Source organism: Podarcis muralis, chromosome 3, assembly GCF_964188315.1.
Source record: "Podarcis muralis chromosome 3, rPodMur119.hap1.1, whole genome shotgun sequence".
In the NCBI taxonomy this organism is placed as follows: Eukaryota; Metazoa; Chordata; class Lepidosauria; order Squamata; family Lacertidae; genus Podarcis; species Podarcis muralis.
In genome coordinates, this window is record NC_135657.1 from 17,932,013 (window position 1) to 17,957,953 (window position 25,941).

The 25,941-nt window shown below is 44.9% G+C and overlaps 2 long non-coding RNA genes across 4 annotated transcripts in view; one reads left to right on the forward strand and one right to left on the reverse strand.

Annotated features, from left to right (window-relative positions):
- The first annotated feature begins 3,632 nt into the window (after positions 1-3,632).
- LOC114594795 (uncharacterized) lies at positions 3,633-7,284 on the forward strand. 3 transcript variants are annotated; one of them, XR_003706081.2, is made up of 4 exons: positions 3,633-3,739; positions 5,348-5,476; positions 6,310-6,438; positions 7,171-7,284. It is a non-coding gene; the product is annotated as an uncharacterized LOC114594795 (long non-coding RNA). The 3 variants fall into 3 exon arrangements; XR_013392121.1 differs by lacking the exon at positions 3,633-3,739 and adding an exon at positions 4,050-4,158; XR_003706080.2 differs by lacking the exon at positions 3,633-3,739 and adding an exon at positions 4,526-4,633.
- Positions 7,164-25,941, reverse strand: part of LOC144327208 (uncharacterized) — a 40,261-nt gene continuing 21,483 nt past the window's right edge. Inside the window, exons 2-3 of the long non-coding RNA XR_013392122.1 lie at positions 12,115-12,159; positions 7,164-7,260 (exon numbers count right to left, since the gene is read on the reverse strand). This is a non-coding gene — a long non-coding RNA (uncharacterized LOC144327208). The remainder of the gene's footprint in view (positions 7,261-12,114; positions 12,160-25,941) is intronic.

Consider the following 25,941-nt stretch of genomic DNA (forward strand, 5'->3'; position numbering starts at 1 on the left):
CAGGCAGGTATTGCGGCCTGTCGCCCCAGGCCCTTGCCCTTGGGGGCAAGGTCAGGGCTAGGCAGCTGTCTGTGGGGAATTCCCAGACCAGCTGTGGGAGATTGGCAGGCTTTCCTGCTATTGGTTTATTTGAATACTAGCCAATCTGGCCATGTCAGTTGGGCAGGGTTTGTTCCCCTTCTTGGCTCAGGCCTTGCTTCCGGGTGCAGGGGTCACTGCGGATGGGTCCACAATATGTTTTACTATTTACATTTGTAAGCCATTCTGGGAACCTTTATTTTGCAGAAGAATGGTGTAAATAAAAACTATTTAAAAATGAAATAATAAAGGAATCTGGCAATGCAAGGATCCACCACAAAAGTCAGTCACTCAGCAGGAATCTATCAAATTTCCACTTCCCAAATAGGGTTGCCACACATAACATAGCCAGTATTTAGCTCTCATAAACAATGTGTGGGTGGAAATTGCTGAAATGTCCATGAAAATCCACACATATGGCAGCCCATGTCAGTAGTACGTATAGAGAATTTGACAAATTTAATTAAAAGTAGCTGACCCCCCTTTTTTTATTTCACCAAAAACGCTCAACAACTTTGCTAATAAAAGCCCAACAACTTTTGTGTCCGGATTTTCTCTTTTTGAAATATGGCAAACCTACAAAACAATATGTGAACTGAAATGCAGCTCTTCTTCCAAATATATCCAAATTTTGCAGTAAAGGTACCCCTGCCCGTTCGGGCCAGTCGTGTCCGACTCCAGGGTTGTGCGCCCATCTCACTTAAGAGGCCGGGGGCCAGCGCTGTCCGGAGACACTTCCAGGTCACGTGGCCAGCGTGACGAAGCTGCTCTGGCGAGCCAGCACCAGCACAGCACACGGAACGCCGTTTACCTTCCCGCTGGTAAGCGGTCCCTATTTATCTACTTGCACTTAAGGGTGCTTTCGAACTGCTAGGTGGGCAGGAGCTGGGACCGAACGACGGGAGCTCACCCCGCTGTGGGGATTCGAACCGCCGACCATGCGATCGGCAAGTCCTAGGCGCTGAGGTTTTACCCACAGCGCCACCCGCGTCCCTTTTGCAGTACAGTTCACCAAACAACCAAGGTTTATAAAACAGCATATATTAAGGCAGAGGGTGCATATACGTGAAAGTAACGTTAAAATGCATTATATTGGGGGGAAATTGCTTGCAAAAAAAATGTATACCTTAGTAAAAAAAAAAATGCTGCAGAAATGCAGAGAACTGAATTTAAGATGGGGAAAATGTAAAACCAAGAGCACTAAAATGGACAGACCCTTCCATCCCTCGCCAGGACATGAGTGAACCAGCTCTAAGAGGCGTCTCAGCCAGAATGCAAATGTACAGCATGGGGAAGGGAAAAGCTGTAACTAATAAAAGTTGCACAGAATGAAATCAATCCCAGCTTGTGTATCGTCTTAGAAGGCAACTCAATGCAAGCAGGAAATAAGCTGTCCTTCGCAGTAGCATGTAAGCCAATGCCCTCAAATATTGTTATGTGCTCCCTGCTTCCCAGAGCAGAGAGTAATTCCAAGGGCAGAATTATCAGGTTTAGATTCCGTTGCATGGAACCGGAGAGTTGTGGTGTCTTTGTAATATTTCATTTATAAAATACACAAACAGAGCATAAGCGGTGGCAAACAGTAACTCCTGCAAGGGATCAGTTCTGCTCAAACCCCACACCTCAGAGTTTCAGAAAGAGAGAACATATTTCACCTTCAGCCTTCTCACACATTCACAGCTCTGTAGGTCTCCAAATCCCCAAACTGCTCACTAGGCCAGCCCCAGACATATTGCTGCCTGAGGCAAAGGACAAGATGCCCTCCTCTCCACTCCATGGACTGATTGGCCTGGCAGCTGAATTTTACTTCAGCGCCTAAAGCAGCAAGCTAGTTTAGGGGGACCAGGACAGAACATTTGGCAGACCTATTTCCTTCCTTCAAGCAGAGGGAAATGTTTGAGGTTGCTCAGGAGGAACAGTCAGTGGGATGCCACTGCTGGCCTTCGCTTGCCACCAAAACGAGTCCTCTCACTGTACCTAATAGTAGGGCTGGCCCTTCCTCATTTGGCAAACACCACAGACCCTGGCTTGGATCCTGTCATGGTCCGGTCTATGGGCGATCGAAGTCCCGGGTGGGAGCAGGAATGAGAGTCCATAAACCAGGGGTTTATGGTAAGCAAGGAGGTAAAAGCAAGGGTAAAGCAAGGAGTCACAAAGTCAAGGGTCCGAGGGTCGAGAAGCAAGGAGTCAAGAAGCCGAGGTCTGAGGATCAGGAAGCAGGAAGCCAAACGCAGTGAGGCAGGAAACGTGTTGCTGTGACAAAGAGCCAAAGGGAAATGCTGACCTTATATCCCTTCCGGCTCTAGCCACCTGGTGCAGTGAGTTACCAAGCGGCCTCACCTGTGCGGCCGCGCCTTGCCTCTCCAGAACAAACTTAGGAAGGCCCCAGTCCTGCGAAGCCCTACTGGTCACAGGGCCCAGCTCCTGTATGCACTCCTGACTGATCCTCAAGCTACCCTTCTATTCGCCGAAGGGCCTTCAATCCAGTATGAGGGAGGGGAACTGATTTTTTGCTGATTTTCCTTTCCCCAGCATCACCTTTCAGACTATCCAGAGAGAATTCCTAAACTTCTGGAGCAGATCTGCTCCAGAAGTTAAGGAAATTTCTCTGGATAGTCTGAATGGTGATGCCAGCGTCTGTGGTGTTTGCGGGTAGGGCAGAGCAAGGAGTTGCAGTAAAGGATGGTTCCAGTGAGCAGCCTCAAGACTATGCCCTGCTCCTTTAGGGGAAAGGCAATCCTGTGTAGAACAGGAACAACCGCTTACTCCAGACCTGGAAATCCCCTACCCAGAGGGCCTCAGCCTTGTTGGGATTCAACTTCACCTTATTGGTCATCTAGCCCCATCACGACATCCAGGTCCTGGACCAGCATTTGCCTGGCTACACCTGACTCAGGTGCAAGAGAGAAATAGAGCTCGGCCATAGCTCAGTGGCAGAGTATCTGCTTTGCATGCAGAAAGTCCCAGGTTTGAACCCCAGCATCTCCAGGTTTGAACCCCATGTCACCTCGCCTGATGCTAGATGAACCAATGGTTTGATTCACCATAAGGCAGCTTCCTATGTTCCTGCGACACGCTGCACTCCAGATCTCTTAACGAATTTCAACATATGCCAAGATTCAGAGAGTTCTTCAAAGTCAGCTATAAATAAAGACGGAAAGAATTGGGACATGTGCTAGCAAGGAAGCCAGGGCATCTGCTATGGCAGGCATTCGCTTGGGCAGCTGGAAGAACAGAAGATAAGAGCCAAAACTGAGGAATTCCTTTGTCACACAACACTCACTGGAAATAAACACGAGAGGCCTTTTAAAAAGGGAAATGTCACGGCAATGCGCAAGGCATGTGTAAAAATGTTGTGGATATAAAGAGGAAATGCAAGAGGGCCCTGGTGTCGTTTATTGGGATAATGGATGCTGTCGATAACAGAAAAATCGTCTCTTGCTTATTATCCACGTTAATGTGAATTTCTGTGTCAATATGCGACGGAAACAGGGTTACAATAAAGTAATAGTTCTCGGAGTTTATCTGCTTACCATCCGATGGTATCAATTTACTTGGGTCAGTTGCAAATTATAGGCACAGTTAACTCCGTGTGTTATGCGGCTCCTAAGGACCTGCCCAGACATGCTCTACAGTTTGAAATGAGAGACGTGGTTTCTTGGTAATTTCAAAATGTTCCTCACTCCTCTGGGGAACGTATATAAGGGGACCAGTTAAACCAGTACAGTTACTGAGTCCGTCCTTCTCTAGCTACATGACCAATTTAGTAGCCTTGAGGGGCTGAAGACCTGGGCTCAGGGCTGACCAAAAATGACAAACAAGCAAGGGTTCCAAAGTGGCCACCTGCCATCTTGTGGGAGCTTCGATGTTTAACAATTGGGACAATGTTTTGTTGGTGAGACTGCCTGGGTTGCTACTGACATATGACAGGGCCTTTCCAGCCACAGCCCCCCATTTGTGGAATGTCCTCCCTAGGGAGGTGTGTCTGCCTCCTTCATTATTGACTTTAAGGAGAAAATTAAAAATATTTCTGTTTACTCAGTTTGATGGCTGAATGACACTGTTTGCGGTGACTATGAGGTAACCGTTTGTACAAAAAAATTTTTTTAATGATGTTTGGTTTTCTTTTATGCATTGCTATTGTTGAGTTTGCCGTCTTGGGCTCCTTAGGAAGGAAGGAAGGAAGGAAGGAAGGAAGGAAGGAAGGAAGGAATAAAATTAAAATAAAACCCAAAACCTCTTCAAAATATATATATGAGAACTATGCAGCAATTCATCTTGGGGTCTCCTGAGAGATTACCTTGTTGGGAGACCCTGAAGAGCAGATCTTGAATCTGGGACTGAAGGGATAACACCAAAGAGTAAACTGTAGGAAATTACGCTGTCTGGAAAGGAAGCCTCTTAGGCAAAACAGGCCAAATCAGATCAGATCAGATGATATTATTAAACCCTTCAAAAAAGGCTTATGGGTTAGGATAGCAGAAATCCGTTTTCCCCATTGATGCTTGTCTTGGCTGTCAGAAACAGATGCAAAGCTATCCAGAGGCCATTACAGGTAGTAAGGGCTAGCTTTGGGCCTACCACTCACTTCCCACCTCAGTCAATTAATTAGTCTGAGAACAAATCCCTGACTCTGCCTGTCAAGGCCACTAAGGGCCAAATTACAGACAGTGAGTGAGATCTGTGATCAGCTCTTCCACGGTGTTGATTTGGATTGTGAATATGGAGCTGGGAAGATGCATTTTTAACCTCGCACCTCCGATATAAATAAACCATCTTCCTGAAGTTTCTAATAGCATATCCTCCAACATTTCTCCGATGAAAATAGGGACGTCTTAAGGGACATTCTGGGATCAAATCAGAAACCAGGGTGGCTTCTGTAAATCTATGACCATCCCCAGAAAATATTCTAGCAACAGTTTCAAGGAATGCCAGGGGGTGTCAATTTATGTGAGATAATTCCTGCAAGGTGAGAGGGTCAGCCCCCCCACCCCCCACCCAATTTTCTGTCCCTGATTCAGTTGCTTTTAGAAAAATTAAATGGCTTGGGGAGATCTGTTCACAGATCCCTTGCTTCCTGCGTACCATGACCCTCACAATGCATATCTTCCAGCAGCCAGCCAAAGAATTGCTAGAGCTGGCTGATTCCAGGCTCCCACTACCCCTGCCTGGTTTCTGGTTGAAGACAACCTGGTGTTTTATTCTGGTGGTGAAAACAAGCAGCTGGTGCCTTCAGCAAGACATTGTTTCTGCTCTTACCCCCATTCAGAGAACATCTCCTACAGAGAAAAGACATCGCCTAGAATATAAGTTAAAACTGCATCTAAAGAAGTTCGTGGAGCAAATTCACAGCTGATTGACATTGCTTTTCCTTTTAACATGGTGAAGCGACCACAAGGTACTATTTTCAGCCAACCGTGGTGGTGAATAAGTTTTAGGAATGCTTCAAATAACAAACGCAACTCTTCGTCACCAACTCCTGGGCTCGGCACACATTTCAAAGGTTTTCCAGGATGTGGTCAGACATGATCTTGGCACAGAACAGAGACGAGTCGTCAAAGACTTCCAGGAAAATAACAACAGTTGAGGTGTGGGTACCCCTTCCACATCTTCTGCAGTGAACACAGACAAATATGCTCCTTGCAATTCTCCTGTCTTCCTTTCTTTGCTCGTTTTCCAATGGTCCCACTATCTCTTTGGCTAGTTTCCTAATGAAACTGTGCAAGATATGACACTAAACCACCACAAAAGCCAGCAAGGGAAGGAATGAGGAAAGACAGAGGAACCTTGAAAGCCTCTTTCAGCATCTTTTGGAAGATCTGCAGTGTTATGCCTGCACCAAGCCAGAATTGGAGCAAACAGAAAAAAGCTCCGCTCATTATTGCATTGTTTGTGAAAGACTGCAAATACTGAGAAAAAGGCTCATGTCCAAAGATATCAAATAATTCCATCCCACTTTTAAAAGAATCTAGCAAACAGAATTGATGTTGCAACCTCACCGTGTGTGTGTGTGTGTGTGTGTGTGTGTGTGTGTGTGTTAAAGACAACAACAAATGCATTAACAGAATGATCTGTGCTAACAAAAGGTTTTTAATTGTTCGTTGTGATTCTGCATAATCAAAGGGCCATGTATTGCAAACAGCAGCCTGTGAGGTTAAACACACAAAAGAGGCCTCTGGTTTATTTTTATTTATTAACAACTGATCTGTTATAATTAAACTCTTTCGTCAGATGTTGGCTTTGGAATCCAGTGGGTTCAGTTCTATTCATCTGAGCACTACATTAACTTGCAAGACAAGTTATACAGGCGCTGCCAAGGTTCAAGAAGAGGACAGAGCCCTCAAAGCTATGCCAGAACAGGTACTACTCACTCAGGCTGTCATAAATACTTGACTCAGATAGTAGCTCTGGAATCATATTTGCTCAGTTCATATCTCGACTTTTTACAAGCTATTATCATGTGTTATCACTCATGGCCAGCTGTCACTCTACGTGAAGTAATCTGTTTAGCCTTGTTGATTTAATATTCTTGTTGTTATCTTCTTTGCCAGTTTCGAGTTGGCAAAAGTAACTTCTAGGCAGTTCTAAACCTAGATCCTTAAAGGGTGGGTTATTTTTATACTGCTAGCTTGTGATAGTTTTCCTACGTGGGAAAATTGATTCACCATCCCTGTTACTTGTGAAAGTGACAATAAGAATAACAAGGCAACATCTTGGAATACACTTTTAAAAAAACCCATATAAGTAGATTTGCTCAGCTGAGTTCAGCTAAGTGCTACATTACTGGCAGGGTAAGTTACTCAAGCATTGCCAAAGTTCAAGAAAAGGACATAAATCTTAGAAGTCTGCCAAGATAGGTAACAACCCTATCAGTATTACTCAATATGCTGGCCCATAAAAAGCCAGGAGAAAGGAAAGTGGGAGGCTTAGGGTACCCACGAAAAAATATTGTTCAAATCGTAGGCATTGTCAACACAGTTGACACACAAGGAAAGAGTGTGGCTTCAACACTCAGCAAAACAAAATACATTATTATTATTATTATTATTATTATTATTATTATTATTATTATTATTATTATTTTACCTCCAGATGATCCTCCTTCAATACACGGCTAACATCCTTAAGCAGAAGACAAGTTTTAATTTAAAACATCGTCTTTAAGTGATGATAAATATGATACTGCAAAGAGAGAGAGAGAGAAGACAGAAGGTGATAATTTGTTTAATAAATTATTTATTATTATTATTATTATTATTATTACACCCTGTCCATCCAACTGGCTTTCCCCAGCCACTCTGGGTGGCTCACAGCATATATCAGAACATGCTAAAACATCAAACATTTAAAACTTTCCAATACTGCTTATGTGCTTGAATAGTATGAAAACAGTCAAAATGTTTATATATTCAAAATCCTTGTTTCCACTAGCAAATACAACTTCAAACTACAGGTAAGAGTCTCATTGTTGAATGTTTCTCTACAGGGGGAAAATCCATGCACCTAGAAAACTAGGGGAGCAGACTACTGCCCAACATCTAATTTTCTATGTGAAAGGCGTTTTTTTATGTTGTGTGATGCTTAATGCACAGTGGAAGGGAGGCAAACACTTTTTCAGCCCAAGGACCATATTTCCTTGTGGGCAGCCTTCGAGGAGCAGGCACTGATTGACAGGAGAAGAGCCAAAATATGGGCAGAGCAACAGATGCAGACCTTGTCTCTACATCCCAGCCACACAAGAAAGGAGCACTGTCATAGTTCAAGGACATGTTCCAACCATGCAAAAACACAGTGAGGGGTGTGGCCTGGGGGTGAGGGAGTGGCTTAGGGGAGTCCAGAGCATTGCACAGAGAGGCCTGAAGGTTCTCCATCCTTGCTGAAATGGTATAACCCATGTATTGGTTTACCATCTCATTGAGAACTAGGTTTCATAGATGGAAGACAATCCAATCTTATAAAGCCTTTCATGCATCTGCATCTGGGCCAATAATTAAAAAAAAAAAAAAAGGTAAGCAGTATGCCAGATTTGAGGTTATACTATGAGTCGTCCTGTCTCTGTTGGCTTCGGGAATGGATAACATTAGAAAACACTGATGTTCTAGATTTGGAGGGTCATGATAACAGATTTGGTTGGCATGCATATTTATGGTATGAAAAGGTAAAAGAACATAAAGGATTTTTTAAAACCATTCGGTAAGAAAATCAATCTATGGTGTATGGGAGAAATATAAAAACCTACTAGAACAGAAAACACCATGTTGGCTTTCCCCACTTGAAGCGTATCATTGAAAAAGTTGAATGTGAAAAATAAATGGGCAACATATAAAGAGCTGTTAATGGAGTCAGTTGAAATTAAAGAACTTTGAAGATATAAGAGAATTATTAACAGACTTGCTACAATATCACCAATTAAATGATGCATTTTAAAAAGACAAAAGAAACATATTTAGTAATGAAATTTCAAGGTTTGTAAAAGAGCTAAGGTAAAAACACTGTCTAAAACAAAAAAAGGTAAGCAGTGCAGGCAACAACAATGGCGGCAGTGCGGGCCCTGGTGAGGCCGGCGGCATCGCAGTGGCGGGAGCCAGATCTGCCGCCTTAGGCCTCACCTTGCCTCACTGATGGGTCGCCCCAATGGGTGGTCTCTAAACAGAATAAAAACGAAAGGAGGGCGAAGGACAGGAAAGGTGTAGAGGAAGCAAAGGAACGGGCAGAGTCTGTCAGTGGTTTGGAAAGACAAGAGGTGAGATCTATGAGAAGAAAACCAGAGTGCTCAGGGCAAAAGGCCCTGCACATAACCCAGCTAAAGTGAAACATTAAGTTAATCTGCATTGGCTGCAATCTTGACAGTGAAGATGTAGCTTTTCCTAATCTTCCCCTGCCCCCAGCACACACACCCCCAGCTACAAGGAAGATCCTGGGATATAAAGATGAGCCACAATAGCAAAGTTCTACCTCCACTGTGAGAAGCAGCATGACTATTGAACCCCAACTGCTGGGAAATCACAAGTGGGCAGAGTAGTGTTGCACTCTTGCAATGCTTGCAAGTTTTCACAGTTTGGCTGCTGAAAGAACAGGGTGCTGGAGTAAACGGGCCTTTGGCCTGATCCAGGAGGCTCTTACCATGTTCTTAAGAGTTATGGCATCAGAATCCCACAGGGCACAAAGAGAATAACAGGACAGAAGATTGGGGGGTGGGTTAACTGAAGGGGGTAAGCTGGGAAGGGGAAACTGGAAAATCATGGAAGAAAGGGAACGTTTGGTAATCAATGGAGCTGCTGTAGATATTGGGATAAGCCCTGGTGGGTGAGGTTGAGGTGTGTGGTTTTTTTAAGAGAGTGAGAGGCGCAGGTGATGTGGTTGGGGCTTTGGAGAGCAAAGGGTTGATCTAACGGCCGAGGTTTTGGGGAGGGAGATGAAGTAGCAACAAGATGTGGTATATTGTAGCTCTGAGCCACGTTATGATTTTGGCTTGTAGTTCTGAAGTCCAGGGACTTTGGCCGCCCCGTGTATTTAATTTCCTTCTATCAGTTCTTCAGACAAAATATTATGTGTGTGTTAATGCTGAAGAGACGCTAGCCTTTGACCTTGTGATTCCAGAGGGAACATAAAACTGATGTCATCCAAGAAATAAAATAATTAAGGCATATCCATAGATGCACGGCAAACTGGGGGATGTTGTTTTCTTTGGACAATGAACTGATGTATGCTCAGCCATATGGACACTGACATTTTTATGCTTAGTTGTACTCTTCCAGTCCCAGCGCACCTGCGGTACTAGTGGTTTTGCTTTCTGATCCTAATTTCCCACAGTGATAGTATGTCAGCAGCAACAGCCTGCAGAATTTGAAAATCTGCATTTTACTTTCCTTATGAGCTCTGTGGGTTTTCTAAGTCATCCAGTAGCTTCAAATTAAAAGAGGCATTTCATCTGGAGGAATTAATCCCCAAACTTTCCATTTTGAGTTAACCTTGGGTGTGTGCCCTCCCCCCCCCCCCAAATTCAGCTGAGTGATTTTGTTATCGCACCTGCAGTACAGTTTGGCTGCTGGGCCATGATCCGTGCACCGTATCATTAGATGTCAGGGGAGAGAACGTACATCAGTGGTGCAACACTTTACTTGCAGAAAGTCCCAGGTGTGGCAGCACCTATGCTTTATAACTACCTACCTGCTAGGTAGGCACTCTTGCTATATTGTTTTAGGGAGATTCCAGGCAACCTGTTTGTGGAACATTCATCTTGATTTGTTTGGCGGGAGATTAGATGATGACGGCTATCTAATGAGCATTCACTCAGATTTGCTTTGGGTTGACGTTGCACTAAAGCAAAGGGTATGTTCCCATCACTAGTTTGTCAAGGGTGCTGGGAGTTGGGGGGGGGTGTAAACTACAGTTCCCAGATTCTTCATCATCATCATCATCATCATCATCATCATCATCATAATTTATCTATACCCCGCGCATCTGGCTGGCTTTCCCCAGCCACTCTGGGCGGCTTCCAACAAGACACTAAAATACAATAACCTATTAAACATTAAAAGCTTCCCTAAACTGGGCTGCCTTCAGATGTCTTCTAAAAGTTTGCTAGTTATTTTCCTCTTTGACATTTGGTGGGAGGGCGTTCCACAGGGCGGGTGCCACTACTGAGAAGGCCCGCTGCGTGGTTCCCTGTAACTTTAGGGGAAGCCATGTGCTTTAAATGTATGGTGTGGGTGTGACCTCTGTTGGGTGTTTCTTTTCAACTTGTGAAATGCACTCCCCACATAACTCTACCCCCTTGGGCTCTCTAAACCCGCAAACTTTCATAATAGCTCCGTAGGTTGGAGCGTGGTGGTGTGACAACAGCAAGGTTGCAGGTTCAATCCCCGTATGGGACAGCTGCATATTCCTGCATTGCAGGCAGTTGGACCAGATGATCCTCACTGTCCCTTCCAGCTCTACAATTCTATAACATGGCTTATTGTAATACCAATTATACCCTACGAGTTAACAGCTTTGTCTTGTGCTTATAGATCATACGTTCTTAAAAGAGGTGGCTCACTTTAACAACGTGTGTTAATTCCCTGAATGATGTGCAGTTTCCCTAGCGAGAGAAGAAAGTGCTGACCTTTTTATATATGCCAAGAGACAGCCTGGTAAAACTCAAGAGTTCTGGTGATTTATCTGTGGAGGAGCAATCCTAAATCACAACAGCTGCAGGTCAGCCTCCCACAATGCCATCTGGGGCCACCCTGGCCTTTAAGGTCACCGCAGAAAGATTCATGTTGCCACTTGAAGCTGGACTCCTGACTCTTCCAGAGCTGATGGCTAAACCTCCACCGGCGTTGTGAAGGTCGGGCCTGCCCTGTGAAGCTGCATGCAGCAACAGCCTAGTTGCCAAGCGGCAGGAATCGTAGGATCACAGAGTTGGAAGGGACCACGAGGGTCATCTAGTCCAACCCCCTGCAATGCAGGAATCTTTTGCCCAGCACGGGACTTGAACCCACAACCCTGAGAGTCTCATGCTCTAACAACAGAGCTATCCCAGCTGGCAGGAAAGGCTCTATAAGGATTCCCTTAACCTGCCACACCAGAGTGTGAAGGAAGAAAAAGGACAAGGTTTAAGAAACAGGAAAGTGTCCTCCTTTCATAATTATTTCAGTATGTTACTAAACGAAACCTTTCGCAGTCTAGTGAGCTGTTTTGTGGCCAAGCTGGATAGCTTTCAGGGAAAATGGGGCGGTGGGGAACAACGACAAGGGTTTGAAGAATCAGACTGAGCACAGAACATGTCTGTATTAATGGCATTAAAGTGCAATTCCACCGGTCTACCACTGCCATTTGCATCCTAGTTTTCTGGGACAGATTCCACCAGCTCTACCCATTATAAACAGCACTTCTGAGTCCTCCTGTGGAACAGCTTCCCCAAAGCTTTGTACTTAAATGCGATCGTTTAAGAGCTGCCCGCTCTGTTCTCCAGAAGAGATGTTGTGTCTTTAAGCTGCACAAAAGGGAGACCATCAGCTAGTATGTTGCATCTACTAGTGGGAAACGCACCTGTTAGAGTCTTCCTGTTGTGCTGCTGTTGAAGGTAAAGGAGCCCTGCCAGGAAGAAACAAACAAACAAAATTAGCATCAGTAAGTTAATGGTAGTTAAGTGTTCTTGGTTTTCAGCGTTTAAGAACCTTGGCCGGATGCTCCTTGAGCAAGGCTGGAAAAAATCCACAAAAAGAAAAAGAAAGTTTAATTAAATTTTTATTATCCTCTGTCTATTAAAAATTCTCTGGTTTAAAATTAACACTAGTAGGCCCTAATCCAGCGCAGAGTAAGGTGTACTTATTGAATTAATTGCAATTGTGTTGGATTAGGACTACCATTCTCGAAAAGACCTGCTCCTGTGTCTTTAGTGGCAATTCGATTTGCAGAAAACAAAAGCTTTAGTTTCTTCACAGCATGGGGCTGAGCATTAACCTCAATTGCTAAGGCCTGCACACCCTGCTCTTGTCAAAGGCACAGGACCAGGCAGCAAAAGTTTTCAAACACAGCCAGACCACTTCTCAAAAAGGAATGTAAACCATACTGAGTAAAAGCCGTCCTTCCTGTTAAAACAGGAGAGGGGAACCTGTGGCCTTGCAGATGTCGCTGGACTACAGCTCCCACCATCCCTGATAATTGATGTGAAATGCCTGGAGATAAAAAACAAGAACACCTGACTCTTTGAGGTCAAACATGAGATGTATGACCAACAGGCTATATAATATTATTGTGGCAATTCGTGAACCAAACAGCATAGACTCTTTGGGTCAAATGACATGTTACGTGAATATTGTTATTTTTAAGGTTTGTTTAAATACAGAACACATTCTTTTTGCACTTTTGCTGCAAGAAGCAATTTGAGGGAAAGGAGGACAAACAGTAGCCGAGTAGAATTTGCAGTGGCACATTGATGCAAGGGGAAAAGGGCTAACTCTATCCCCACTGCCAGGTCAGATTGGGGTCCCATAAAGTTGCTTTTTCTTGCCAGTGTTAAGCAGACCTTTCTAAAAGCATATTTCACAAAACATATAGCTTAATTTTTACTTTTTACCTCACAGTGGAGCATTTCCCCCCCTTCCCAGTGAGTTAAACTGCATTGATTGAAATCTCCCTACTCTGGCAATAGCTGGTCCCTTCAGAGTTTGGTTCCAGATTTCCTCAGTTTCAAACAGTAAACACTGCTTCCACCCAAACCTGCAGATACAGCTTTTTGGGGGGTGGAGAAACCAAATTAAACCAGTAGATTTAAAGCAGCAGAGAAGGGTCCAGTTACCTCACGGTTGCTCAGCAAGGTTGAGCTAAGCATGACACAAAAAGCAAGACACCAGCCAATGTGTGTGAGAATATTTACTCAGACTGATCTGTTTCTGAAAGCATCTGTGAAGAAGTGTTAAAACTTTACCACTATGGTTTTCTGTGTTAATAATGACTATATTCAGACCCTGAAGAAGCACACTCATTTTCTGTCTCAGTCAATAATCTATTTAAGGCTGTGGGCCATGTCAGACATAGGTATCTCAGCCTAATAAACCATGGTTCATTAGGCTGGGAATGATGTGATGCATTCATTTTCTGTACTCCTTTGTCTGCCACTATCAGTACAGTACTTCTGTTGTAGTTTGTTTAAACCAGTGGTGGCCAAACTTGGCCCTCCAGCTGGTTTTGGACCACAACTCCCATCATCCCTAGCTAACAGGACCAGTGGTCATGGATGATGGGGATTGTAGTTCCAAAACAGCTGGAGGGCCAAGTTTGGCCACCACTGGTTTAAACCATTCCTTTCCGTTTGTTTAAACAACAGTTACTCCTTACATCAGAACCAGGAAACTGCGGTTTAATCATGTTCTACACATGAAGATCAGACCAGGGGTGCAAAACTAATTCTCAGCCTAATAAACCATGATAGTTTCTTTAGTCCTGGGTGACAAAAGAAAAGTTATAGGGGATTCTTGAGCGAATATAGGTATAGGTATAGGTATAGGTATATATCTATATATATATGTGTGTGTGTGTGTGTGTGTGTGTGTGCGCGCACACACACACACACACACACAAAATTTCCACAGTGTGCATGTAGACATTTGGCCCTGTCAAGAGAGGAGAACATGACCACACTTCTTCTCTTGTTCAGAAATCCAGGGATACGGAAGCGTACTAAGAGTCTCCTGCCCACTTTGTAAGATAAGATTGGTGAAAAAAGGTAAGTTAAAGGGGCATACTTGTCCCCCCCCCCCCTACACAGTCCACACACAATCTAGACCATTTGTGTTTTATTGTATTTTTAATATTTTGTTGGAAGCCACCCAGAGTGGCTGGGGAAACCCAGCCAGATGGATGGGGTATAAATAAATTAGTAGTAGTAGTAGTATTTTTTGCCCCTACAAAGTGCATATTGAGAAACAGGTTTCATTCCTAGAAAAGCTCATTACGGATCAATTCTGCGTTACCCTGCACTGTGTTCATTTCAAAACAGGTATAAGGTGGTCCCAGGAATGGGGAGTGTGTCCAAACCAAATGACCGGGCTGAGGGTTTTCTCAGGTGTATCAAATAACCACACTGAAATAAAAAATAAGGTCTTATATATATTATAAAGGTAAAGGTACCCCTGCCCGTACGGGCCAGTCTTGACAGACTCTAGGGTTGTGCGCCCATCTCACTCAAGAGGCCGGGGGCCAGCGCTGTCCGCAGACACTTCCGGGTCACGTGGCCAGCGTGACATCGCTGCTCTGGTGAGCCAGAGCCACACACGGAAACGCCGTTTACCTTCCCGCCAGTAAGCGGTCCCTATTTATCTACTTGCACCCGGGAGTGCTTTCGAACTGCTAGGTTGGCAGGCGCTGGGACCGAACAACGGGAGCGCACCCCATCACAGGGATTCGAACCGCCAACCTTTCGATCAGCAAGCCCTAGGCGCTGAGGCTTTTACCCACAGCGCCACCCGAGTCCCATATATATAATAAATGTTCACAAATGTACCAATCTAGCACGTACACAGATACGTACACATGTCTGGAGCAGCACAGGAAGACCGCCCTGAAACCATTTTGACTCCCAAACTGACCAAATGTTTTCTCTGCAAGGAGGGATGGGCTGAGGGAACCTTCCCATTGTCTCAGGAATTGGGAAATCACCATCTCAAAGGAATGGACAGACTACCAGGAAAGGCAATAAGATAAGGCATTATCAGATAACCTGGCAGACAGGAAAAACAACAACATTCAAATTTCTGTTGTAGACCAGTGGGGGGTGGTCTTGGGTGACACCCCTTCTGTGGTGTATGTATGATGTATGGAGGGGTGGTCTTGAGCTCCAGGGCAGGGAATTTAAAATTTAAAATATAAGGACAGGCACACCTTGGTTCAGGGTCCTCCTCCTTTCCTGCGTGTGAGGGGAGCACCCTGTTGCAACAGTTCAATACAGATCAGGCTTACTAGCTGCTTTGCTTCTCAATATTCTTTGGTTGGCCTCTGTTATTTTCTCCTACCGATGGAGAACCTACAAAGGACTCTATAAGGGCTCTTGTGTCCCCCATGAGGGAATGAGAGCAGATTTTTGTTTATTACAACACTCACACAGGATTGGCAGGATCTATAACAGCGGTTCCCAACCTTTTTTTGGCCATGCCCCACTTAAGTACAGTGGTACCCCGGGTTACATACGCTTCAGGTTACAGACTCCTCTAACCCAGAAATAGTGCTTCAGGTTAAGAACTTTGCTTCAGGATGAGAACAGAAATCGTGCTCTGGTGGCACGGCGGCAGCAGGAGGCCCCATTAGCTAAAGTGGTGCTTCAGGTTAAGAACAGTTTCAGGTTAAGAACGGACCTCTGGAAGGAATTTAGTACTTAACCCGAGGTACCACTGTATCTCTAAAATCTTGATGCCCGCCTCCCCCAACATATAATTCTTATTCAAAAAGTGAACTCCTATTCATGTGTAGGAAGCCTAAAAGGTCCATTCACTTGTTAATAACTCATTCTCGAATTACACCCCCTTAAAAATCAAATTTCCCCCCTGTTGGGAACCACAGATCTAGAATCAATCTAGATTGCAAGCGGCATGTTGTGAATGATTCTGGATCGAGGAAAACTACATTAGTGTGTACGTAGCCTTTGGCAGGAAGTCTAAGGATGTTTAATTGGAAGTAAGCTCCGCTGAAATCAATACATTTTACTTCCAAGCATAATGAAAGGAGAAATCTTTTTGATCTTCTCCCAGCCACCATTTATTGATGGAACAGTGAGATCGCCCTCTAGTGGCCAAAACTAGAGCTGTGCTGCATACTAAAAGATCAACAAATACCGTAAATGGCGCAATAATCTTTATTGTTTTAGCTGCTCCAGACTAATGCAATTAACCCCTCTGGAATATGTATTTGATGGCTGAAGAAATTCTTGTGATAAAAATAGTTTGTTTGTTTGTTTGTTTGTTTGTTTGTTTGTTTACAGTGATGTTTGTCTCATATTCAAAGTGAGCATGGGTTTGGAAAAACTTATTCCTCAAACCTACATGCAAACTACACATTTACAGCACACACACCCCCAGAAAAAAGACTACTGGGAACTGTTGTTAGTTAAGGGTGCTGGGAACTGTAGCTCTGTGAATTACAGTTACAGGTAGGTAGGCGTGTTGGTCTGCCGCAGTCCTTCCAATAGCACCTTAGAGACCAATTAAGTTTGTTATTGGTATGAGCTTTCGTGTGTATCTGAAGAAGTGTGCATGCACACGAAAGCTCATACCAATAACAAACTTAGTTGGCCTCTAAGGTCCTACTGGGACGCGGGTGGCGCTGCGGGTTAAACCACAGAGCCTAGGACTTGCCGATCAGAAGGTTGGCGGTTCGAATCCCCGCGACGGGGTGAGCTCCCGTTGCTCGGTCCCTGCTCCTGCCAACCTAGCAGTTCAAAAGCAGGTCAAAGTACAAGTAGATAAATAGGTACCGCTCTGGCGGGAAGGTAAACGGCGTTTCCGTGCGCTGCTCTGGTTCACCATGTTCGCAGGAAGCTGTACGTCGGCTCCCTCGGCCAATACAGCGAGATGAGCGCTGCAACCCCAGAGTCGGTCACGACTGGACCTAATGGTCAGGGGTCCCTTTACCTTTAAGGTGCTACTGGAAGGAATTTTTTTATTCTGTGAATTACAGTTCCCAGGGTTCTTTGTGAGGTGCTTTAAAGGTTATGGTATGAACAAGACATTCAGTTGGCACTTCTTGCCTACAATATCAGTCGGCCTCTGGTATAGCAGGCTGGAATTGCTGAAACCTGCTCCTGTCACTTCAGAGCTTGCAGTAAGGGGTGGGCAAGTCAAGTGGAGATTGCGGCTCAGGAGAGTGTGGGATGGGAAGGAGAGAAAAGGGAAGAACGTGGACTCATGAGTGAAACAGCGAATTAGTTTAAATAAACTTCAGGTGTTCCCATTCCTAAAAGCTTGTGGTTCCCTGAAACACACCCATTTACAAAGAAGGATTTCAAAGAAATTAACCTGTTATCAATCTCCTATTTGGGAAAACCAACCAAGTACAAACTATTCAAGCCAACAATAATTAAATAATGTGCATAATCAAAAAGTTTGCTTCCCACATTCCATGTACCCACACACCTGAAAAGCTCCTATCATCATCATCATTTACAGATAGGTAGCCGTGTTGGTCTGCCATAGTCAAAACAAAAAAAATTCCTTCCAGTAGCACCTTAAAGACCTGAAGATACCTGAAGAAGTGTGCATGCACACGAAAGCTCATACCAAGAACTAACTTAGTTGGTCTTTAAGGTGCTACTGGAAGGAATTTTTTTTGTTTTGATCATCATCATTGTTATTTTATTTCTTCATTACCCATCCTTCGTCCTAAAGGTCTCAGGGTAGGTTACACCATTTAAAAAAAATATTTAAAACAACTTAAGGGCAGGAGAGAATCAACCTCCTGGCTTCTCGCTGTGGCACAAAGCTACTATTTTTAAAGGTTACTTGTGAGGCATACTCATTTCCAATGCTGAATCAAACACGCATTCATAACCCTGTTTTTCCCCTTCATTAATTACAGTAATCTGAAGCCTCAACAGCATGATGAGCCATTTTGTTTTAATCACCACATTACTCTACAACTTGAAAACATTAATCTAATAATCAGGCTTGCAAACGCTGACGGTTTGTGGAAATGTAATGGAAATCCAGCAGCCATTCAAGCGAACATCTGGAAAGGGCATTTTGTGGAGCTAATAAAATAAGAGAGTTTCAGAATTGATGCCAGTAAGCTTTGTCTCCTCGTTGGGTTTGTTTTTTCCCCCCTTCTCTCATCTCTTTTGTCTTTTCAGTTCCTGCTGAATGTGAGATCTTGGGAAGATGCACTTTCACACTATTAGCAATCTCCAAAGGGACCTGGGCAGCCAATTAGAGGGGCCAGTGGGAGAAAAGGACAAAAGAACCAAATGCAAAAATCAATATCAATATGAACTATCTGTGCCCTCTCGGCCCAAGACTTGCAACCCAGAGACTTACATTTCTTAAGGGATTAGGATACACTTACGAGAAACTCTCCAGGAAAATAAAGATGGGGACAGTCTAAAGGAGGCTTTTTGAATTTCAATGAGCAACGTGATCTTTTCATCGGGAAGATTTTCCCTCCCGATTGCTTCATTGATACACAACTAACTTAAAGAGTTACCCTATTTCTTCCATAATGCTCCATCCATGCTTGCTGGGGAGGAGGGGAAAACACACAAAAACAGGCTCTAACTCCCCCATCCCGCTCCCCTTCTCCAGATTTCCTGTCTTGTTATACCAAAAGCCGTAAACAATATGCTAAGCTAAGGTTACCCTGCCAATCAGCCTGAATTATTTACTTCTGCTATGAACTATTTACTAGGGGGTTCTTGGTGGATGGCTGGAAGCAGACCAAAGCTCTTCTGGGGGTAAATGGAGAGGAAAAAAGCAAACCCTCGTCTAGAATGAATGCTCTCCAGGTTTATTGTTACAAAAAGCCATTCAACGGTGACTCCACAATGCCGCTGATAATTTGCACTTAGGACTTACGTGTTTTGACCCCCTGCGTAGCCACTAAACACCTGAAAAGTCAAGAGGTGCATTCAGCTGCACCAAGTACCGGTAGCAACTTCACATTTTTAAAAAACACAGCGAGGGCTGCTGTTCTTTTCCGGACACATACCAACACAATAGACCGAAGGCAGTTTCTGAGAATGCTTTTGATTTGTAAGCATTTAGCTGGCGTGCAATAATGCTCCAGAAGCAAAGGCCAGGGACTGACGGGCAATTTTTGCATTTGGGAAGATAACAGTGCAGGATTTAACCCCTCTACTTGCCCTGTTTGCAAGGGGGAGAAAGGCAGGCCACAGAATTATAGAGTTTGTATACAATTGTATACAATTATAGAATTAAGGAAGGGATATTAGATTGTCATCTGTTCCAACCCCGGGGCTCAATGCAGGATCTACAATGTAGGAATCAAGCAAAGTACAGTGGTACCTCGGGTTAAGTACTTAATTCGTTGCGGAGGTCCGTACTTAACCTGAAACTGTTCTTAACCTGAAGCACCACTTTAGCTAATGGGGGCCTCTTGCTGCTGCCGCGCCGCCAGAGCACAATTTCTGTTCTCATCCTGAAGCAAAGTTCTTAACCTGAAGCACTATTTTTCTGGGTTAGCGGAGTATGTAACCTGAAGCGTATGTAACCTGAGGTACCACTGTATTCCTTAGATACAACCATCCACCCTCTGCTTAAATACTTCTATCGAAGCTCTTACTGGCATGGCGTTTCTGATGACATTCAAGCAAAATTTGCTTCCCTGAAATTTTTATCTATTGCTTTTGAGTCCTCTGGAGGAACAGAGAACAAATTTGTCCTGCCTTCTTCTTTTTAGGTGAGTGTTGGGGCTTGAAAGCTTGTAGATTTGTGCAATTTAAGTGTATGAAAGCCAGGTCACCCCTCCGTGACAAACACACTTTTTAAAAAAAACATGGATTTGGGGTAGTTAAAAGTGACAGGGAAATGCCTCGTGAACAAATGATTAGTGGGAAGAAGATTCATAAATTCCCCACATGAAAATCAGGGTAGTCGGGGTTTGCTGCTGTATAACTGCCCTGCAAACCAGCCAACATGAATATCCATTGAAGACTGTGCACCATCTAACTCTACGGAAGTTTTGAGCAAGTGAATCAGGAAGAATGCTTAATGAATAGGTCATCTGGCACTCTTGCAGTTAGCCACTTCTTCAAGGAAATTTCCTTATCAAATCAACCACTACTAAAACTTTCCTGTGGTGTCTGTGAGTCTATGGGGTTTTCAGCAGTGCCCTTCATTTGTGGAATGCACTGCTCAGAGAAACAGACCTGGTGCAACAGACCAAACTTGTGCAGAGGTGGGTAGCAGCCAGGTTCATAGAATCATAGAATCATAGAGTTGGAAGAGACCACAAGGGCCATCGAGTCCCTTCCCCCTGCCAAGCAGGAAACACCATCAGAGCACTCCTGACATATGGTTGTCAAGTCTCTGCTTAAAGACCTCCAAAGAAGGAGACTCCACCACACTCCTTGGCAGCAAATTCCCCTGTCGAACATCTCTTACTGTCAGGAAGTTCTTCCTAATGTTTAGGTGGAATCTTCTTTCTTGTAGTTTGGATCCATTGCTCCGTGTCCGCTTCTCTGGAACAGCAGAAAACAACCTTTCTCCCTCCTTGGGAGGTTCACTTGTCCTGGGCCTCGGAGGCTTTGGGGTAGGACCATGGGCTCCAGGGAAGGGCTGCAGCTCCGTGCTACAACATGTGCTTTGCATGCAGAAGTTCCTCAGTTCAATCCCCAGCATCTCCACCTCCATCGTTCTGCCCGGACACTGAGGTCCAGCGCCGAGGGCCTTCTGGCGGTTCCCTCGCTGCGAGAAGCCAAGTTACAGGGAACCAGGCAGAGGGCCTTCTCAGTAGTGGCACCCGCCCTGTGGAACGCCCTCCCACCAGATGTCAAAGAGAACAACAACAACCAAACTTTTAGAAGACATTTAAAGGCAGCCCTGTTTACAGAAGCTTTTAATGTTTAATAGGTTATTGTATTTTAGTGTTTTGTTGGAAGCTGCCCAGAGTGGCTGGGGAAACCCAGCCAGATGGGCAGGGTATAAATAATAAATTATTATAATATTATTATTATAGGTAGGACTGGGAGAGGGTCTGAAACCCTACTGCCACTCAGTGTAGAAAACGCTGAGCTGGATTGACCAATGGTCTGACTTGGTATAAAGCAGCAATTGCATTCTTCTTTATTATTTAGTCACTTTTCCCCACGGCAGGCAACTCAAGGCGATTTACAAAAAACACACTGTATGATGCAGCACAGGCCATGCAGCGCACAGACAGCTTAAGTCTTCCAACACCTCATCAGCACTGCCTCCACAGCAGCCATCGCCTCCCTCTGCCTAATGATAGGGCCGTCCCTGCATATCCACCCAACGTAAAAGAGTAACCAGGCACGAACATCTCAGCAATAGTGAGCAACCATCTACTGTGGTTCATGTATGGGTAAACGTAAAGGGACCCCTGACCATTAGGTCCAGTTGTGAACGACTCTGGGGTTGTGACACTCATCTTGCTTTACTGGCCGAGGGGGCCGGCGTACAGCTTCTGAGTCATGTGGCCAGCAAGACTAAGCCGCTTCTGGAAAACCAGAGCAGCGCACGGAAACATCGTGTACCTTCCCGCCAGAGCAGTACCTATTTATCTACTTGCACTTTGACGTGCTTTCAAACTGCTAGGTTGGCAGGAGCTGGGACCGAGCAATGGGAGCTCACCCCGTTGCGGGGATTAGAACTGCCAACCTTCTGATTGGCAAGCCCTAGGCTCTGTGGTTTAGACCACAGTGCCACCCGCATCCCTGGTTCATGTATTGTTGTCGTTTAGTCGTATCCGACTCTTCTTGACCCCATGGACCAGAGCATGCCAGGCACTCCTGTCTTCCACTGCCTCCCGCAGTTTGGTCAAACTCATGCAGGTAGCTTCGAGAACACTGCCCAACCATCTCGTCCTCTGTCGTCCCCTTCTCCTTGTGCCCTCCATCTTTCCCAACATCAGGGTCTTTTCCAGGGAGCCTTCTCTTCTCATGAGGTGGCCAAAGTATTGGAGCCTCAGCTTCACGATCTGTCCTTACAGTGATCACTCAGGGCTGATTTCCTTAAGATTTCCTTAAAATGTATACAAACAGCCTAAAATCTGCCCCAGGGAGTTTGATCCGCCAACGGGCCAGTATCGGCCATACATTGCACACCCTGTGTCTCTTGAAGATACAGGGCTTCAGTGCAAAGCTTCTGCTGTGCGTACAAATACGGAAAGAGAATTACAGAAGCAGCCGGGCTCCAGCGGGTGGGCTTTCTCCCTCCAAAAACTGACCAGCCCCATGGGCAAAGTCGCTGTGCGATCAGGAAACCATGGAAACAGCAGGATTATAATTACGGGCTGGAGCCTAATCAGGGGCATGGTGACTGTTTGATCTCTTCCCTGCCTTCCAGCCCAGACATCTCATTTTGCGAGGTATGTGTGCTTATTAAGGGAACATTTGCCTCTGGGGGTAACCTGGCTGGCAACCTTATTTGGTACCACAGGGTGACTTCCTCTGGCGGGTGCTGCGATTTGGGAAGGAACTTCATCCACCCCCATTCCGATCCCTTCACAATTCTACTTTTGCGGAGTCAATTAAATTACCTGTTGATCAAACAGGGACAGAGCAGGAAGCCTGCCTGCCTGACGACAAGCTTTTTCGTAATCTATCTATTTCAGGACATTGGGGTGAAGGAAGACACTTAATTAACTCTGAAGCAGGGAGACTACAACTGAACTGAACAATGGAACTGCCTCCGTCTGGAAGTTCCAAATGCCTTATGACTCCCCTTTCAGAGAAATTCATGAACATGGATCTAAGTAACTTTTTTCATCTGCTCATAAGTAGGAATATCCAAGGCCGGTGTCAACACCTTAAGCTACAGGGCTACAGTAATCCCAGCAGGGCCCACTGCCAACATCATCCCTGGCCTGCTCCCATTATAAACATTTCTGGCACAGTGCTCTGAGCAGAGCTGGGTGCCATATTAATTTCCGGCAATGTCCCTGCCCTAGCATCATTTTGGGACACTGAGATGCAGAGAGACTCGGCCATCCTGTGTTGTTCATAGAACAACTGCTAACAGGTAAGCCTAAAGGGGTTCTTCAAAAGACATCACTTTGTTCAGCCTCCAGCCCTCCCAAATCTGCTCTGGATGGAAGCACAGCCAAACAACTGTGAGCCTTAACTGCTTTTCCACATTGCAACGACATTTGCACATAGGCAGGGCTAGGGATCACTGTTAAATGCCACCTAAAGTACATGAACTTGGCATGAACAGCAGGGATAAGAATCTCCAAGCCTCATGCTCTGCGAACCAGTAATTCATAGAAATCTTTGTGTGCAGTTCATAATAATAATAATAATAATAATAGTTTATTATATATATCCCACCCATCTGGCTGGATTTCCCCAGCCACTGGGCGGCTTCCAACAAAACACTAAAATACAATAACCTGTTAAACATTAATAGCTTCCCTAAATAGGGCTGCCTTCAGATGTCTTCTACAAGTTTGGTAGTTATTTTTCTCTTTGACATCTGGTGGGAGGGCGTTCCACAGGGCAGGTGCCACTACCGAGAAGGCCCTCTGCCTGGTTCCCTGTAACTTGGCTTCTCGCAGCGAGGGAACTGTCAGAAGGCCCTCGGCACTGGACCTCAGTGTCTGGGCAGAACGATGGAGGTGGAGATGCTCCTTCAGGCGTCTCCATAGAATCGTAGACCCTGTGGACCATCTAGTCCAACCCCCGGCAGTGCAGGAATATGCAGTTGTCCCATATGGGGGTCAAACCTGCAACCTTGAAATCATCAGCACCACGCTTTAACCAACGGAGCTAGTTCGAGCTGGAGAGCTCTGAAAATAAGGGATAGTTTTGTAGACCTAATCTGGCTCTCGACTGTTGCCACTCACAAATCTAACCTGCTGTTAATGTTATGTGATATGTGTTTTGATGTTGTAAACCACCCTGTGATCTTGGGATGAAGGGAGGTATATAAATTTAATAAATACGGTAAATAATGAACAAGATGAGTAAGACAGAATCTACCCCCAATGGTTTTGGTTTTAATGGGAAGTGCCTTCTTTCTTGCAACATCTGGAGTTCTGCTCTTGACCAATGGACAGGAAAGGAGAGTAGACAACAGGCCCTGGCTAGTGACAAGCAAACTCCCATCTACTAAGGGAGTTTCCAGACTTTCACTCTTTTCAGCTGGGATTCAGTCACATAGAGGCAATTTTTTTCAGTTTGCGGAATTAAAGACGACTGGGAAGCCTTGCGCAACAATCCTCCTTTTTTTCAAAAGATCAGGCTTTTTGCAACAAGGAAAGTGATGAGAAAACGCCCTGGAAAGTGCGAACCAACACTTGTTTTGACCATCCAACGTCCTCACTAACAAATTAAGAGTAAATGCTCACTAACTAACCAAGATTCTTGCAAATAAATCAGGACGAATACCCAACGAACAGGTCGTTGGAAGCGCCCTATGTTTGGCATGGACACAGTATTGATCAGACTTCAGGGAGGTTATTCCCCCAACCCTGCGCTATATGGAAAAACAGTGTGACATAGTATGAGAAAGCTTTCTATCTTCAAAAAAATACAATCCCATGTTTGACAGTTCAGACAAATTCACAGAGGATAAGACTATCCACGTCTACTCATCATGAGGGATGTCTACTACCTTGGCATCGGAGGTGATAGGCCTCTGAATACCAGTTGCCTGAAATTGCAGGAGGGGGGAGCGCTGTTCACTCATGTTCTGCTTGAAAGCATCCCACATGCATCTGTGAGTACAGTGGTACCCTGGGTTAAGAACTTAATTCGTTCTGGAGGCCCGTTCTTAACCTGAAACTGTTCTTAACCTAAGGTACCACTTTAGCTAATGGGGCCTCCTGCTGCCACCGTACTGCTGCTGCGTGATTTCTGTTCTCATCCTGAAGCAAAGTTCTTAACCCGAGGTACTATTTCTGGGTTAGCGGAGCCTGTAACCTGAAGCGTCTGTAACCTGAGGTACCACTGTACAGGATGTTGCACTTGATGGGCCTTTGGCAATAACCTTCTAATGTATTTTGGTGCACATCAAAGCTACCTTGTCTTCCGACGCACTGGAGGATTTAAAAAAAGGAGGAATGGTTGAGGGAGTTGGGTATGTTTAGCCTTGAAACAGAGGAGAGGAAGATCCTGATAGCCATCTTCAGATATCTAAAGAGCTGTCACATGGAGGATGGAGCAAGCTTGTTTTCTCCTGCTCCGGAGGGTAGGACTCGAAACAATGGCTTCAAGTTGCAAGAAAGGCGATTCCGACTAAACATCAGAAAAAGCTTTCTGTCAGTAAGAGCTGTTCGAAAGTGGAACGGACTCCCTCAGAAGGTTGTGGACTCTCCTTCCTTGGAGGTTTATAAGCAGATGTGGGAAGGCCATCTGTCATGGATGCTTCAGTTTGAGATTCCTCCATTGCAGAAGGTTGAACAAGATGTCCCTTGGGGTCTCTTCCAGCTCTACCATTCTATGACTTCCAAGGAAGCAGAAATTCCCTTGGCGCCAATATAGCAAAATAAAACCTTTTTTGTTCTCCCAGGCTTTTAAGATCTCTTGGTTTTTTGACCTTTCAAGCCACTTTATCAAGCCCTTTTTAAAGCTCTCACTTGTTTGGTATCGATCGACTGGATTGCGTTTTATTTGCTGTACGGCCATGTTATTTTATTGATGGTGCAAATTTCAACTATTGTAAAGGCACTCTGAAAGCAGTCCTGCTGAAGGTG